At 35.8% G+C, this 18,287-nt stretch overlaps 1 pseudogene; it reads left to right on the top strand.

Moving 5' to 3' along the window:
- The first annotated feature begins 9,943 nt into the window (after window positions 1–9,943).
- Window positions 9,944–10,424, top strand: LOC118649791 (annotated as a pseudogene).
- The last annotated feature ends 7,863 nt before the right edge of the window (window positions 10,425–18,287 follow it).

Genomic DNA, 18,287 nt, shown 5'->3' with positions numbered 1-18,287 from the left:
TAGGATACAACCTATTTAGCCTTGTTTTGTACATAAGTATGTATGTATGTATGTATTTATTTCCTTATTTTTATTGACTTTTATAAATGACACTGACTTATACTATTAATTTCTTCAAAAGACATTACCCATTTTGGTACCAAACAACCATTAAATGAAGTGGACATCTTCACTTTGTTACTATTTTCTAGAATGAAATAGAGATTTAACATGCTCTAACAAATGAAAAAGCATAAGTTTGTTGGTGAATGATATTCACATTTTCTATTTCTTTTTGATCCAATTTTATGGTTTCCATGTTGTTGTGATATTGTTAATTTTGCACTTGTAAGTAGAGTCCAGAGTGGGGTGTCAGATGGTGAGCCATGGTTCAACATAGCCTGCAAGGGAAGGTGAAGCTGAGAAGTGTATTACAGGTCCTGGAGGAGGTACACAGCACACACACCTTGAGGGCCCACAGGTGCAGATAGAGTCCCAGCAGCAGGACCTGGGGCACTTGCCTTTTTTAGGGTCCTTGGATAGAGTGCTTTTGGGATTCCTGAACTAGGTTCAGATTGATCGATTCAAACCAAAAAAAACTGGGATTTGGTAAGGTGCCAGGGGATCTTATCTAAGGGACTAGAGGCCTTGTGCATGAATTTGTGCACAGATGGGGTCCCTTAGGTTGGCCTATGGAGATCTGGCCCCAGTTCATGCCCTCAGCCTTGCAGCCCCGCAGCCTCACCTGGCACCCCACCTTGGCCTGGCGCCACCCCCTCAACTGCTCCACCATCCCGCCTGTGGGGTGATCAATTGGGGATGGGCCCCCCACCCAGCTCCTTCAGTGCCTGGGAGTCAGGCGGCAGCCCCGCCCCCTGCTGCTGCCACTGCTCCCTATCTGTGGGTGATCAGCAGGGCAATTGGGCCCCTGCTCACACCTGCCTTGGCCTGGCGCCGCCCGCTCAGCTCACCTGCTCCACCATCCCTCTGTGGTCCGCTTTCATCAGGGACCATGGGGTTGGCAGTGCCTCCACTGAGGCCCATTGCCAGAGCCACGTTGCCCCTGCCATGTTCTGTGCTGCCCTCTGGTGGTCAGTGCATGTCATAGCGAGTGGGCGAACTCCTGGTCTCCTGGTGGAACTCCCAGTTGAATGAGAGCCTGAGGGGACAATTTTCATATTAGGCTTTTATTATATAGGATGTGCAAGGGGAAGAAGCTGGTTAGGAGGAGTGAATGTTTATCACCAGGGGAGTTAGGGAAGTCATAAAAGGAACTGACACTTATTTGTGATTCTTCTCGCCATTATCTAGGACATGCATTTGAGAGAGTGTCTAGTGTCAGTTTCAGGCCCCTGAAGGCCACTTAGCCACACAAAAAGGATGTAAAGGCAGCCATATTATGAAGTAATTTAACTAAACTCTCAACACATGGCTTTCTTCTAATTATAATCTACTGCTTTTACATTTTTAAAGTGACTGATATAAAGATGTGCATTATATACTTGTGTGAGTTTTAAAAATCTTTAAATGTTTTTATTGATTTTAAAATATATTTTATTTATTTCAGAGGGGAAGAGAGAGGGAAAGAGATAGACACATCAATGATGAGAGAGAATCATTGATCAGCTGCCTCCTTCATGCCCTGCACTGGGGAGCGAGCCCAAAACCTGGGCATGTGCCCCCACCAGGAATCAAACCATGACCTTCTGGCTCATGGGTCAACACTCAACCACTACCCACACAGGATAAAACCTGTTTTTTTGAGATGAATAAAGTTATTTAATCTCTAGTTCACTGATTATAACTAAAAATAAGATACAAATAATCAATATCAATGAAAGAAGGAATATCACTGGATATCCTAGAGGCATTTAAGGAAAAAACTATATGCTATAAAATTTTATAAATGTGACAAGTCACATGAAATGGACCAATTTCTACAACACAGACTCTTAATAGCTTATTCAAGAAAAAAAATTAGATAACCTGAATCATCTTATACATGTTAAAGAAATTTAATATATAGTTTTAAAATTTTCAAAAAGAAAATTCACAGACTTTATTTATTTTTATTTTTGTTTATTTTTATTTTCAATCATTTTATATATATTAGATTGATTGGGCTGACATTGGTCAACATGAACATACATGTTTCAGGTGTGCCAGAGACTTTAAAAAAAGAAACCACAGCAATTCTAATCAAACATTTCAGAAAATTGAAGATGTATGGATATTTTTTCAAATTATTCTTTGATGCCAGCACTATCATGTAGCAAAAATTCTAAAAGATATTACAAGTAAACTACGGATTCACCTACAAATGGAAAATGTATGCAACGCTCCCTAATACAATTTTTTTTTTAAATCTTTTCATTTTTTAAAAAATATATTTTATTGATTTTTTACAGAGAGGAAGGGAGAGGGATAGAGAGTTAGAAATATCGACGAGAGAGAAACATCGACCAGCTGTCTCCTGCACACCCCCCACTGGGGATGTGCCCGCAACCAAGGTACATGCCCTTGACCGGAATCGATCCTGGGACCCTTGAGGCCACAGGCCGACGCTCCATCCACTGAGCCATACCGGCTAGGGCTCCCTAATACAATTTTAGAAAATCAATTCTAACAGTGTCAGAATAATAATGACATTTTAAAATTTAGCCTGAAGAGGTAAGTTCTCTTATCATTTGAAAAACCAACCAAAGTAATTCATATGTTTACAGAAATCTACAAATAATAACCTCCATAGACACAGAAAATTATTTGTCAAAATTCTACTTCAAATCATGCTGAAAACTCTCAGCATACTAAAATTAGAAGAGAAATTAGGAAACAGATAAAGAACATCTAAAAAGAATGTAACAATGATGTTATAAGTTTGGTGAAAGAGTAATCTTTTTTCCCTCTTAAAATAATGAAGAAAGCAAATATATCAGCTCTCATTAGTCATATTCAACTTTAGATATTAGCCAAAGAAATGCCTAGAGAAATACTATTGTTTTAAAAAGCACATTAGAAAAGCAGTAAACTGTCTTTATTCAATACAATATTATGTAGCAAATTTACAAAATAATAGTTACACATTATAATAAGGAAGTCTAGCAATGTTGCATGATATATGGCCAATATACAGACAATAATTACATTATCATTGAATAACATTGAAATTCACCCATTTAAGTTAAGACAATGGCCCTGGCCAGGTGGCTCAGTTGGTTGAGCATTATTTTGTGCACCAAAAGGTTGCAGGAGGCAATCAATGGACGTTTCTTTCCCACGTCAATGTTTGTTTTCTCTCTTCCTTCTTCTTTCTCTAATATCAATAAAAACCAACAACATATCCTTGGGTGAGGGTTAAGTAAAAAAAATGCATTTTACAATAACAAAGTATGTAATATGCAGGAGCATATAAAGTCTGTAAATGATCTGCAAGATGAAAACTATAAAAAATTAGTCAGAGAAAATAAAGACCTAAATAGACAGATATACCATGTTTGTGCATCAGAAAATTCATTATTGTTATCAATTTCCCCCTAATTTTTCAATAGACTTAAGGCAATCCTTATTATATACCTATAGCCTTTTATGTAGAAGTTTATAAATTGATTCTAAAATTTACATGCAAATATAAAGGGTCTTGGAAAGACATCTTTGAAAAATAAGAACAAAGAAGGAGGACTTACACTACCTGATACGCTACAAATGTATACTAATCAAATCAGTCTGGTTTAACATAAAGATAAACAAAACAATGTAAAAGAATTAAGACTCCAGTATTTTGGGGAGAGAATAAACTACATGGACATATACAAATCATATTTTAATTTTTTTCTTATATTTTATGATGCTTTGACATCTTTGCATCTTACAGATCTGGGCAGAATGCAAAGGACCCCCAGGTTTAGCTAAGTCCTAGAGACAGAGAACAGGTTGTCTGTAAACACACTTTGATATGAAAATCAACTAATCCAGAGTCTATCCCACCCACTTCCTCTTGTCAGTATTCTGCATTCTAGAACACTAGTATATTCCTGGCCTACCTGCCAGGGCCAGGTACCAGACAACTAGAGAAAATCAATATAGCTCAGACCCTGCTGAAATTATTCAAACTATCCAATCCTAAAACCCTTTTAGCTGCTTACCATGCCTCATGCTTTCCTTCCCATGAAAATAACAATAAAGATTTTGCTCATGTTTCACCCTTATTCCTTTTACTTCATGACTGACCCACATGCTTCCTGGTGTGGCTGTGTCTGGCATGATGTACTTCCTACTCCTGGGAACTGTGAGGAATGAACTATTTTTTAATTACAGTCATCTCCAGATCTCTTGACCTCAGCATACCTGAATAAAAACAAAATCCCAGTAACTTTTTCAAATAACTACATTCACAATAGAACGTCTAAATTGAAAAACAAACAAACAAAAAAACCCCAAACAACTAACTATATTAGGACGTGGAACAACTTGATTTCTCTTATATCATTGCTAGGAATAAAAATTTTCAATAACTTTTGAAAATGCTTTGACAGTTTCACAATAGTTAAAAACACACTATATTCCATTATTGCTGTGTAGTCAAAAAAAAAAAATGAAAGTATATGGCAAAATAGGACTTGAATGCAAATGTTTGTTTCTAATAGCTACCTATAGAAACAACCCTAATGTTTCTCAACAAGAGGATGGATAAAGAAATTTTGGCATACCCTTACAAAGAAATACTATTCAGAGATCGAATATTTAAGTAATTGATTCATACAACATTGAAGTTGTTCAAAATAATTATGCAGAGCAAAAGAGGTAATGCCAAAAAAAAAAAAATTTGCCTGATTCAAGTTATATACAATTTTACAACATGAAAGCTAATCAATAGTGAATTCAGTAGATCAATGGCTGTTGGTTGTATGGAACAGGAAAGAGAGGATGAACTGCAGAAGAGGCCTGAAACAACTTTTAGGGTAATGGAAATGTTTATTATCTTAATTTGGGCATGGTTCTAAACTTTTACACATATCTCAAGGTGCATCAAATCGTATACTTTAAAAGTATGCACTTCATTTTATATTAATTAGACATCACCAGAATTCTTAGATGAATGAGAAGGGGGAGATGATTTGGCTTCCTCCCTCTAATCCAAAAATAACAAAAAATGTCACTCTCACTTTTCATCTGTAATACTGATTTATGTTGAATATACATATGACCGTATATTAACATAATTAATAACTTAGAATCATTTTTAAACTACAGTACTATGGCTATTACTCACATTAAAGGCAAGTGTGCATAGATTTATTTGCTAATGCAATACTTCATTAGCACTAATTGAAGATAATGTTATGTCAATCACATTGAGATTTTCTTCCACAAATTTCACTCAATCAACAGCAATTAAGCTATTATTAAGTAGAACAATCAACATTACACTTTGTCTTCATGCTATTTTTAGCCTGATAATCACCTGTAACTGTTATATTCTATTTAGTGATTTTTATGTTTTAATAGTTGATATTTAAAAATCAATAAAAAGTCTCTAAAAGTTCAGTTATTTACTAATTTCTTTCAAAGAAATGTACTTATTAATCATATGGACAGCCATTTAAAGCTAATATATTTTTTAGAAAAGTAACTTTATGTTTGTTTCAAACTTGCTTTCTTTTCTTTGCTTTTTTCCTTCATGTTTGAATTCTTTTTTTAACAGTATAGTGGAAAAACAGTAAATATAAAAAATAAAATGGACTAAAACTTAACTAGCAGTTTACATTTAATTAAAGTGATTGTCCTACAAATATACTAGTCAATTTAAGTAAAAAAAAATGTTTTATAAAGTTTGTTTTTAAAGTCCAAATACCTCTGCTTTGTTTTAAAGTAACTAAGCAAATGGTAGACTACAAAAAGATATTACTCCAAAATTCTGTTATGTTAATGAACAGAGAGCAATTATTACAATTATACTAGTTTTTACTGTACTGTCAAGTTTTATAAAATATCTTTAGTAGTTAATCAATTGTTTAAGCAAGAACTCTCCAGTTATTATTTTAGCAATAGAAAATAATAAATTTCCTTGGCAATTATTCCTATTACACTGAGATTAAAAAATGTTATATTGCAATATTCACATACAACAGGACTTATCTGATTTAATTTTTAAATTAACATTTAAAAACATACAAATATATATTGAAAGATAGTCAAAAATTAATTTTAGCATGTGGGTTCAGGTGTTGTACTAATTTCCATTAAGTCAAATATTTTTAAGCTTATTAAAATTTTCTCTTTGCAGTATTTCTTTCAAAATGTCACCTTCATTAATAAGTTGTGTTTAGGACATGTATGCTTTGAGGCAATTTCTACATTAGACAGTGTTCAGATGTTTATCATCATTAAAACAATTCTTTAAAAGTCTTTCCAATTAGTACTGACCTTTCCTAAGTTAAATAAGTCACTGGTTTCTTGTTACTTTGATAAGTCCTGGTATCTTGCTACTTTGATAATTTTAAGAAAATACACCTAAAAATCCAAAGAGGATCTATATACATATTACTTTGATAGAACTTCTTAGCTTCAAGGCAGTTTACATTAGCAAAATTATTCTACCCTAGAACTCTATGAAGTAAAACTACAAGACATACAGTAATGAGTTGGAAAGACACTAGAAATAATTTTAGCCTTAAAACTTTTTTCACATTTTCTGACTTATAGCAATTACTTATCTGTCTAAATGTTTAAAAAAATCATGATAGAAGTCCAGTTCTATTTAGACACCACTTAGCTACAGCACATTCTGCTCATGGGTATACCACAAACTAGCGGAGGAGTGGATCTAAAGCCAAGCAGACCATCCCCAGTTTCACCCCTATTCGTACTTGTTCGGATGCCTCAGCTAGCATGAAAGCAGTGTCAATTCAGAGAGCATAGAAGTTTGTTCAACATGTGTTTATTACATTTTTCTTCTTTCTGAAGTGGAATGAACAATGCTTGTCACAGGAAAAAATGGTGAATTGTGTAAATATTTTGGATACTGTTGTGTTATAGGGTGGGGCAAAGGGGGTTTGAAACACAGTGTTTATTCTTGTATCATTATTTATTACTTATTGTATTATTTTCCATATGAACAATGGTAAACCTACTTTTGCCCCACTCAGTATCTTTTTAAAAAAAAATTTTTTTTATTGATTTTTTACAGAGAGAGGAGGAGAGAGGCATAGAGAGTTAGAAACATCGATGAGAGAGAAACATCGATCAGCTGCCTCCTGCACACCCCCTACCGGGGATGTGCCCGCAACCAAGGTACATGCCCTTGACTGGAATTGAACCTGGGACTCTTTAGTCCGCAGGCCAACGCTCTGTCCACTGAGCCAAACCGGTTAGGGCCCCACTCAGTATCTTATGCTTTACTTCAACCATTGGCTTATTTTTTAAAATACTTTTTATTTTTATTTATTTCAGAGAATAAGGAAGAGGGAGAGAGGGATAGAAACATCAATAATGAGAGATAATTATTAATTGGCTTCCTCCTGCAAGCCCCACACTGGGGATTGAACCTGCGACCCGGGAATGTGCCCTGACCTGGAATTGAGCTATGTGACCTCCTAGTTCATATGTCAATGCTCAACCATTGAGCAATACTGGCCAGGCCAACCATTCACTTCTTAAATTCTTAATTTTGAGAAAAATTTATGAAAAAATTGTTTTTTAAAATACTAAAATCAAGTAAAATGATGACTTAGTAGCAACCACTTTCACATAATCTTTAATTTCTAGCCCCTTTTCTGAGCCCTCCTTTTTATTTTTTAACCTTATTAATCTACTATCTCTCTCTTCTCCCTATATTATTGCTGCTATATCCCCTCTTTCTACTTTTTGACCTTTTTTTCTATTGATATCTATAATAATAAAAGCATAATACGCTAATTAGACCAGACATCTTTCCATATGTCCTTCTGTCCTTCCTGAAGAAGCCTGGGCTGTGAGAGAAGCCAGGGTCCCAGATGCCAGAGGGAAGCTGGTGCTGGTAGCCAGGGAAGGAAGGCCTACTCTTGCATGAATTTCATGCATTGGGCCTCTAGTATTTTCATATAATTGGTGAAGAATAAGAAGATTAAAACTTTTTACAAGTATAACATGTAGAAAGAGAAATAAGGAGAAGGGAAAAATAATGTTCAGTAGTTATTTTTATAATCTTATTAAATGGGATTTTTCAAAAGTCTTTGTTCCTCTTCCTTTCCCTTCCCTTCCCTTCCCTTCCCTTCCCTTCCCTTCCCTTCCCTTCCCTTCCCTTCCCTTCCCTTCCTTTCCCTTCCCTTCCCTTCCCTTCCCTTCCCTTCCCTTCCCTTCCCTTCCCTTCCCTTCCCTTCCCTTCCCTTCCCTTCCCTTCCCTTCCCTTCCTTTCCCTTCCCTTCCCTTCCCTTCCCTTCTCTTCCCTTCCCTTCTCTTCCCTTCTCCTTCCTTCCTTCCTTCCTTCCTTCCTTCCTTCCTTCCTTCCTTCCTTCCTTCCTTCCTTCTTTCTTTCTTTCTTTCTTTCTTTCTTTCTTTCTTTCTTTCTTTCTTTCTTTCTTTCTTCTTTCTTCTCCTTACCCAAGGATATTTCCCCATTGATTTTTAGAGAGAGTGAAAGGCAGGGGAAGAGACACAGAGAGAAACATTGATGTGAGAGAGACACATTGATTGGTTGCCTTCCACACATGCACAGACCTGGGGTTGGTGAACCAGCCTGCAATGGAGGTATGTACCCTTGGCTGAAATTGAACCCAGGACCCATCAGTCCATGGGTCGATGCTCTATCTATTGAGCCAAACTGGCTATGGATCAAGATTATTTTATTTTATTTATTTTTTAAAAAAATATATTTTATTGATTTTTTACAGAGAGGAAGGGAGAGAGAAAGAGAGTTAGAAACATTGATGAGAGAGAAACCTCAATCAGCTGCCTCCTGCACACTCCCTACTGGGGATGTGCCAGCAACCCAGGTACATGCCCTTGACCGGAATTGAACCTGGGACCTTTCAGTCCACAGACCGATGCTCTATCCATCGAGCCAAACCGGTTTTGGCATATTTTATTTTTTTTCCAACTATAAGAAGACATTTATTTGTAGATGAGATGGGCTGAGGAAATGAGTTATAGAGGCAAAGAAGGGCCCTAGGTGCTTGCGGGTGAGGGGGAAGGGGGAAAGGCTATTTATTTTATTAGAAAACATTTACTAGTTTATTTTTTTTAGAAATAAGTGATTTAACTACCTTGTATATACTTCACTTATGGAGTGGTTGATATTCACCACCCAACTAAAGTGATCACTGTTGATTATCATTCTTGTAAAAATGATTTAAAAAAATTGTAAAAATGATTAAAAACAAGGAGTAGTGAAGAACATGTTTAAAATGCAGACCTTACTTCTTAGAAGACTATAAATGATCTTATTCCTGAAAATTATCCACAATTAGATTAAATATAAGACTCTTCTTCAAGCATAAACATAAGTACATGTTTTTATTTGTGTCTCACAGCTCCATTCTATGTTCCTGTACTTTATTTTCTTATCTTTATTCACATGCTAATAAAGGCAATATTTCTTGGTGTTGGCCTCTCAACGTTGCCTGCCCAATATGCTTGCTAGTTTGTCTGACAGAGTAACCACTTTTGGACTATGGATGAGAGAAAGAAAATAATTTTTTTTGGGGGGGGGGCGGAGGCATGCATTTTAGCATTCAATTGTAAGTGTTTTTATTATTGAGATTTAATTACTCAGGAAAGAAAGGAGGAAGACAGTGATTAGTTAATCCATTAATTTATCTTTGACTCATTCTACAAATATTTAATGAACTTCTGTTTAAGCCAGAATCTGAGGTGCCTAGTACCCTAAAGGATATAGGTGTCTATTTGTGGAGAAAAGTGAGAAACAAGAATTGCAAAATGTGCTTCCTTTTGGCCAGAGCCACCATCTATCTTCCAGTAATTCACCAAAATGACTAACACAAAGGGAAAAAGGAGAGGCACCCGCTGTATGTTCTCTAGGCCTTTTAGAAAACATGGAGTTGTTCCTTTGGCCACATACATGCACATCTACCAGAAAGGTGATATTGTGGACATCAAAGGAATGGGCACTGTCAAAAAGGAATGCCCCACAAATGTCACCAGGGCAAAACTGGAAGAGCCTACAAGGTCACCCAGCATGCAGTGGGCATTGTTGTGAACAAGCAAGGTAAGGGCAAGATCCTTGCCAAGAGAATGAATGTGCGTATTGAGCATATTAAGCACTCTAAGAGCTGAGACAGCTTCCTGAAAAGACCGAAGGAAAATGATCAGAATAATAGGAAGCCGAAGAGAAAGGTACCTGGTTTCAACTGAAGCATCAGCCTGCTCCACCCAGAGAAGCACACTTTGTGAGAACCAATGGGAAGGAGCCTGAGCTGCTGGAACCTGTTCCCTATGAATTTATGGCATAATAAGTGGGGAAAAATAAAAATGACTCCTGTGCTGACAAAAAAAAAAAAAAAAAAAAAAAAAAGGAATTGCAAAATGCGGCATGATCTCTCAATGAAATATATACAGGGAACTCTGAAGGCTTATGGAAATTTTGACTATTGTTTAAATTTTTGGATTCAAAGAAGGTTATCAGATGATTTGAAGTTAAAGCTGTAAACTGAGAGTATATTTCCAATGTTTAGGTAAAATAAAGAAAGAAATATTATAGGAAGGAGGGCAAGTGTGTGGATAGGAGGCATGGGGACAAACCAGTGTAAAGTATAAAGTGGAAAAACAAAAAGGTATTCAGACCATAAAATTATTGGATGCTAAAGTAAATACATTAAAATTTATTTTGAGAACAAGGAAGCATTGTCAAAGTATTCAAGCATGGAGGTCTTATGAAACTATTTCCTTAGAAATAGATCTTGTAATGCCATAGGAGTTGAGGATGGCAGAAGTATGGACAACTGAGAAAAGTAACAGTTGATCAATTTAGTAGTCAGAGTCAAAAGACAAAAAGTAAACAGGTTGCCTCCCCAGTGTGGCTTGGTTGGTTGAGCATTGTCCCAAACACAGGAGGTCGTGGGTTTGATTCCTGGTCAGGCACAAGCCCCAGATGCAGGTTCAGTTCCCAGCAGGAGGCATGCAGGAGGAAGCTCTCTCTCTCTCCTTCTTCCTTCCTCTCTCTGGCGGGGGGGTGGCAGGGGGGTGGGGGTGGGCGGAAGGTGAACAGGATGGATCAGGCTAAGTGGCTGATCCCAAAAGGCGAATAGGAAAATGAGATGACCTGAGCCTATCCAACAGGTTTCTGGTTGATAAAAATGTCTGCATATTATGTTAATTTATCAAAAGAAGTAAAACTGATCACTAGAGAAAATTTTGGGAGCAGTTCAGAGCTTTTAAAAATCACTAAATAGTAAACAACCTCTTATTTAAATCTATTTCACAAACAAGATTAAGAAAAATGGTACTATTGTTGTTTTAGTTTTTTTTTCTTCTTCTCATCTCAGCTTGATTTATATCCCAAGTTGGTTTATATGCACCTTTAAAATATCAGGTACGTAAAAGAATAGATCAAATACAAAATTTAAGTAATTTAAGGAAATTATCAGTAATCAAGATCCTATAATATAATTAACAAATTGAAAACTGTTTTATTTATTTTTACTTTTTGATATTTGATATATATCCATGAGAAATAACATTGTCTTATTTATAATTAAGCATTGATTATTTTAAAATGTGAGACTGTATTCATAAAATTTTAAGTTATATATTTAATTTTTGTTTCATATTTCAAATTGAGATAGAGAAGAAATAGCTGACTTAAAAGGCCTTTAACATCATGTCTGGAATTAAAATGAAAATGCTCACCCTTAGTTACCACTGTTTAAACTTCAAGTGTATTATTAAAATCATCATTATATTTTCTGTTGAGAATTTTAAAGGAGTTTTAGAATAAGTGACAGTTATTAAAGAAATTCTAAAAACAAAAAACATTAAAAATTATAAAAACAAAACAAAACTATATTTGTTTGGTTCCAAAAGATAAGTAGTGCTTATTTTAATCCTTTAAAAGCTATTATGTGTGGATATGTATATGCACATACATATATCTTCATTATAAATTATGATACTTATAAAGGTGCTTTACATATGGGCACTGAGGAAAAGATCAAGGTGAGCATTAAGTCCTGTTACAACAAAAGCATAACAACTTTGCACAAAATAGCCTTGAAATGGAAGAGCCTGGTTTATCAGGAAAAAAAATCTTTCTTTTAAATATGTATGAAGTAAGCAGACAATTTTTAAAAATAATTTATCCCCCAACTGCATGCTATCATTATGTCTTCCTGGATAAAGAGATCATAATGAATTATGTAAATTCTTGATTGTGTTATCAAGCACTCTTGTACCTTGATAATCACTGCTTGATTCTTTGCAATTTGTAAATAATGACCTCCAGAATGCTAACAGCCTATTTGTAATCTGTTCAAGCAATCAATACAAAAATTCTTCTATATGATGAAAGAGTATCCTCCAATTAAAAGCATAGCAACAAGTTGAGAAGCAGAAATACCTCATTGTGTTTTGTACAAATTACCTTTTGAAAGAACAGATATTTTTTGAATAAATTTGATCCTAACAAGTTGCCGAATATTATTTAAATTAGCCATACTATTATTTTACTGACCTTGGTAAGGCTAAAGCAGTATTTTAATCATTCTTATATACTATGTAATCATAGAACGTGTGTTCCAATTCCATCAAATGAAAATCAATATCTATAGAAAATATTACATTAGAGCACTATAGATGAAACAACATCATAGATTATACAAACTACCTGAAAGCATGCACTTTCTATTCCTTTTGTTTATGCTTTCTATTACAGACTTTGACGTTTATGATTTTTCCTTTATTTTACATTTGTTTGTAATAGATGCATTGCTAAGTTCATTAATATTCTGTCCACATTTTTCAGATTCTACATTTCTGAAAATCTATAAAGTTTTTATTAAATGCCACCCCCACATTGCACTTATATTAATTAATACTCTTGACATATACTTCAAAATAACAAAACAAGCTTCAAATGAAACAAAAGTTTAATTATCTCCTAAGCTTTGCAAGGTAGCACCTGGCATTTTAAATAAACTAATACAATGAAAGTATTGTTCCCTAAAAATACTTAAAGTTGGCCCAGCCAGTGTGGCTTGATGGTTGAGCATTGATTTATGAACCAGGAGGCTCACAGCCGAGTCCTAATCGGTGCACATGCCCTGTGGGCTGGATCCCCAGGAGATGGTGTGCAGGAGGCAGCTAATCAATGATTCTCTCTCATTATTGATGCTTCTATCTCTTTCTCCCTCTCCCTTCCTCTCTGAAATCAACAAAAACGTATTTTAAAAATTATTAAATTTGAACAACACATGGTAATTTTTTCTATATATAGGCAAACATAATTGCAAAGCTTAATCAAAATACATTAACATTAAATCTGTAATTAAAATTTTTCAATTTTTTTTAAATTAAATCTTTATTGTTCAGATTATTACATTAGTTACTCTTTTTACCCACCATAACTCCCTTCCACCCAGTTCCCACCCCACCCTCTGCCCTCACTCCCCACCCACTGCCCTCATCCATAGGTGCACGATTATTGTCCAATCTCTTCCCTCACCCCACACCCCTTCCCCCCAGCCAAGAATAGTCCATTCCCTTTCTATGTCCCTGATTCTATTACAATCGCCAGTTCATACTGTTCATCAGATTATTTATCCCCTTGATTTTTAGATTCACTTGTTAATAGATGTGTATTTGTTGTTCATAATTTGTATCTTTACCTTTTTCTTCTTCTTCCTCTTCTTAAAGGATACCTTTCAGCATTTCATATAATACTGGTTTGGTGGTGATGAACTCCTTTAGCTTTTTCTTATCTGTGAAGCTCTTTATCTGGCCTTCAGTTCTGAATGATAGTTTTGCTGGGTAAAGTAGTCTTGGTTGTAGGTTCTTGCTATTCATCACTTTGAATATTTCTTGCCATTCCCTTCTGGCCTGCAAAGTTTCTGTTGAGAAATCAGCTGACAGTCGTATGGGTACTCCCTTGTAGGTAACTGAGTTTCTTTCTCTTGCTGCTTTTAGGATTCTCTCTTTGTCTTTTGCTCTTGGCATTTTAATTATGATGTGTCTTGGTGTGGTCCTCTTTGGATTCCTTTTGTTTGGGGTTCTCCGCGCTTCCTGGACTTGTAAATCTATTTCTTTGATCAGGTAGGGGAAGTTTTCTGTCATTATTTCTTCAAATAGGTTTTCAATATCTTGCTCTCTCTCTTCTTCTGGCACCCCTATAATTCTGATGTTGGTACGCTTGAAGCTGTCCCAGAGGCTCCTTACACTATCTTCATATTTTTGGATTCTTTTTTCATTTTGCTTTTCCGGTTGGGTGTTTTTTGTTTCTTCCTATTTCAAACCTTTGACTTGATTCTTGCGATCCTCTGGTCTGCTGTTGGGACTCTGTATAATATTCTTTATTTCAGTCCATGTATGCTTAATTTCTAGTTGGTCCTTTATCACAACATCGTGGGTCTCATTAGATTTCTTGAGGATCTCACTACATTTATCGGCGGTCTCACCAGTCTTCTTGAAGATCTCACTACATTTATCGGCAGTCTCACCAGTCTTTTCAAGGGCTTTATTAAGTTTATCGGTGGCTTCTAGACAGTTCTTTAAAGACCTTAAAAGTGTGGTTTTGAACTCTATATCCAGCAGTTTGCTTTCCTTCGATTCTGTTGTTTGTGTCCTGTTTCTTTGTCTCAGCATTTTTTATGCTTTGCTGTGTTGATAGGGTTCCTTTCTGTGCTAAGTGTCCCAATTACCTGAGGTAGACACTCTTGGTGCACCCCCTTGTGGGCTTTGTGCACAGTCTTGTTGTAATTAAGCCTTGATTGTTGTAGTTATCACTGTGAGGAATTGACCTCCAGGTCAATTGGCTGTGAGAATCAGCTGTGTCTGCAGTGGGAGAATTTCTGTGCTGGAGACACCCCTCTGGGGCTAGACTTGCTTCAATGGGGCTTTGGTGCTAAAATTTTTCAAATTTTATACACACACATATTCATAAAATATAAATTAATATTTTAGTTGAAAAAGATTAAAGGATATAATATAAGCCTTTGAAATTTAAAAGCTAGTTAAACTATATTAGCAAAGGTTATAAAAAGCTTATGGATGAAACTTTTTAGACAATTTTTAATAATGGCTCAAAAACTTGTTCTATCACTTAAACTTGGTCTCTGGTAGTTAAACTTCATTTTCATTTTAAAAATTACAAAATAAAATCAATATTAAGAATATATTTAAAAAACCCAGAAAAAATCAGAGTGGGAGAATGAGAACTTGACAGAGACAGAAGACACAAGCATTGAGGCGGGGAGGAGGGGAAGGTAAAGTGAGTACAAGCAATAGCACAGTCAACTTTGTAAATAACAAAATATCTAAATAAAATGTTGCCTGGGTTTGACTGACATGGCAAACAATACAAAAATATTTCTGTCTACATTTGTTAAAATCACAAGTTCTATTGGCTTTTCAGTAGACTTTGTACAATTTTCCACAGAAAAATAAAAACTTTTTCTTGGATGACTTTAATTTATTTATCTTGCATACCACACTGGTTATAACACTCATAGAAGTGATGAGAGTCAATATCTCTGACATGTTTCTTATCTTAGGGGAAAGCATTCAGTCTTTCACCATTAAGCATGATCTCAACTATAGGTTATGCATTGATGTCTTTTTTGAAATAGAGGAAATTTCCTTTTACTCCTAAATTGCTAAGAGTTTTGTGTGTGTGTGTGTTTTTTAGCAAGGATGGATATTTTATTTTTTTCCAAGTTTTTTCTGCATTAATTAAGATGACCATATTTTTTTTCATCATAGCTGTATTGCTATCTCAATTATATATCTCAGTTATCAGGAAATTGCACATATATATTCCTCTAACAATTCTTAGGCTAGAACTAGTTACACAGCTTGACCCCACAAGACAACAAATAAAGAAATCTTATGCACAGAAATCCAGGAATGACACCAGGTCTGTGAATAATCAGGACTGCAAAATGGCAGCCTTAAGACCCTGAATTTTCTCCAAGAAACCGCTGTTGTAGTGTTGGGGAACACATGAGTCTTGGTTGGAAAGTTATAACGAGGTCATTCTGATAAAAGGGAAGTGTGTGGAAGGCCTTGTTTATCAGAATTCTGACTTAGGGGAGACTTAAGGGAGTGTCGAAGGTGGCACCCCTAATTATTCTTTGACCTTTCCAAAAAAGCCTGTGTATATGCAGACCCCCAGGTGTTTACTAGAATTCTTATGCTTAATACCTGGATGCCCTTGCCTAGAGGACAATGTAAACACTTGTGTCCTCCCAAGATTACTCACCCTACTGATTATATCTAAAGATAAAAATTCCAATAAAAGCCTAAGGAGGCAGGCAATTGAGGCTGCCCCTGGTACCAGAACCAGGGGCCCCTTAGCCCTCTCTTTCACAGTCAAACTGTGTCTGAGTAATCTGTTTATCTGTCATTCAGAGACTGCTGGTCAGCCCTTGCATTATGGTATACTAGAGTACCCGGTGCACAAAATTTGTGCACTGGATGGGTGTCCCTCAGCCTGGCCTGCACCCTCACCAATCTGGGACCCCTTGGAGCCCCTGCGGGATCCGACCTAAACCGGCAGTCGGACATCCCCCTCACAATCCGGGACTGCTGGCTCCTAACTTTCACCTGCCTGCCTGCCTGATCGCCCCCTAACTGCTCCCCTGCCTGCCTGATTGATGCCTAACTGCTCCCCTGCTGGCCCGATTGCCCCAAACTGCCTTCCCCTGCTGCCTGATAACCCACAACTGCCCTCCCTGCCAGCCATCTTGTGGCGGCCATCTTGTGATGATGTGGGTGCAGCCTCTTGTGACAACATGGGGCTGCCATCTTGTGGCAGCCATCTTGTGATGACATGGGGTGGCCATCCTGTGGCAGCCATCTTGTGATGATGTGAGGGTGTGATGGTCACCTAGGCTTTTATTAGTATAGATTATTTTATCTATTTTATTTTTTAAAAATACATTTTTATTGTTTTCAGAGAGGAAGGGAGAGGGAGAGCAAGATAGAAACATCAATGATGAGAGAAAATCATTGATTGGCTGCCTCCTGTATGTCCCCCACTGGGCATCAACCCCCAACCCGTGCATGTGCCCTTGACCGAAATCAAACCTGGGACCCTTCAGTCTGCAGGCCGACACTCTATCCACTGAGCCAAACTAGCTAGGGCATAGCTATATTTTTAATATTCATTTCAAAGCTCATAGAATAGCAAAAAAATTTTCCCTGATCATTAACATAAAAATTATTCTACACTAATATTAAATAATATACAATTCATTCATTTTAAAAGGATTATTTAAACACTTAATATACAAATATTTTCTCTAAAACAGTAGAAAAGTCATATTAAATATCTGATGAATACCTTAGAATTTGCATAGAAATGGGAATTACATGTTCTTACAAAAACACATTTTCGTTTGTTTTATCCATTGGTTGTGCCAAAAGAACAAATCTTCTATTAATTAAAAAAATATTAAAATATTTGATGCCAAAATATTTGCATCTTAGAATTCTTGATTCCTAATACTCATGCACACACACACATCCCCAAATAGCAATGACAAAAACAACAATTATAAAAACAACACTAGTAAGAATTCTATACAACTGTTGTGCAAATAGCAAATAGCTTTCAGACATATCTTGTTATGAAATCTTTTTGTAGTTTGTCAGTTTGGGTAAAATATCCTCACATATAAAAAATAAACATTTTAACTAAAGTGTATGAATCCAGCCACTGTACTTAAATTTTCAAATTCTGTACTTAATGAAGTTACTTTCAATAGAGAAATTTAAAGAAAAGTGTTTCCTATATGTCCATTATCATAATCTACAAGTGCAAATGAATGAGTTTATTCCCTAACAAACGTTGGTTAGGATAATGTCAAGAGTGCATTGTTTCTGTGACTTTAATGTAATTCATCTCTGGTGTGCTTTCAAGTAGTGAAACTATGACTTCTTTGTTTTGTGATAAAAACCAAACAAAAATATGCAGGTGTAATATTGTATGTAGTTAGACTTTGCTTTATCTCGTAAATGGGAGGAGCATCTGAACATTTTCTTTTTTTTTGTGTGTGTGTGAACATTTTCTCTTTTCCTTAAAGTAGATTTTATAAGTATTTGAAAGTTTACAATAAAGCATTGTGATGAAAGGAACAATTTACTTAATGAAATGTTGGTGTTCT

Source organism: Myotis myotis, unplaced genomic scaffold (assembly GCF_014108235.1).
Source record: "Myotis myotis isolate mMyoMyo1 unplaced genomic scaffold, mMyoMyo1.p scaffold_m19_p_3, whole genome shotgun sequence".
Taxonomy (NCBI): domain Eukaryota; kingdom Metazoa; phylum Chordata; class Mammalia; order Chiroptera; family Vespertilionidae; genus Myotis; species Myotis myotis.
Note: the sequence above shows the minus strand (reverse complement) of the source record. Positions and strands in the feature narration are given on the sequence as shown.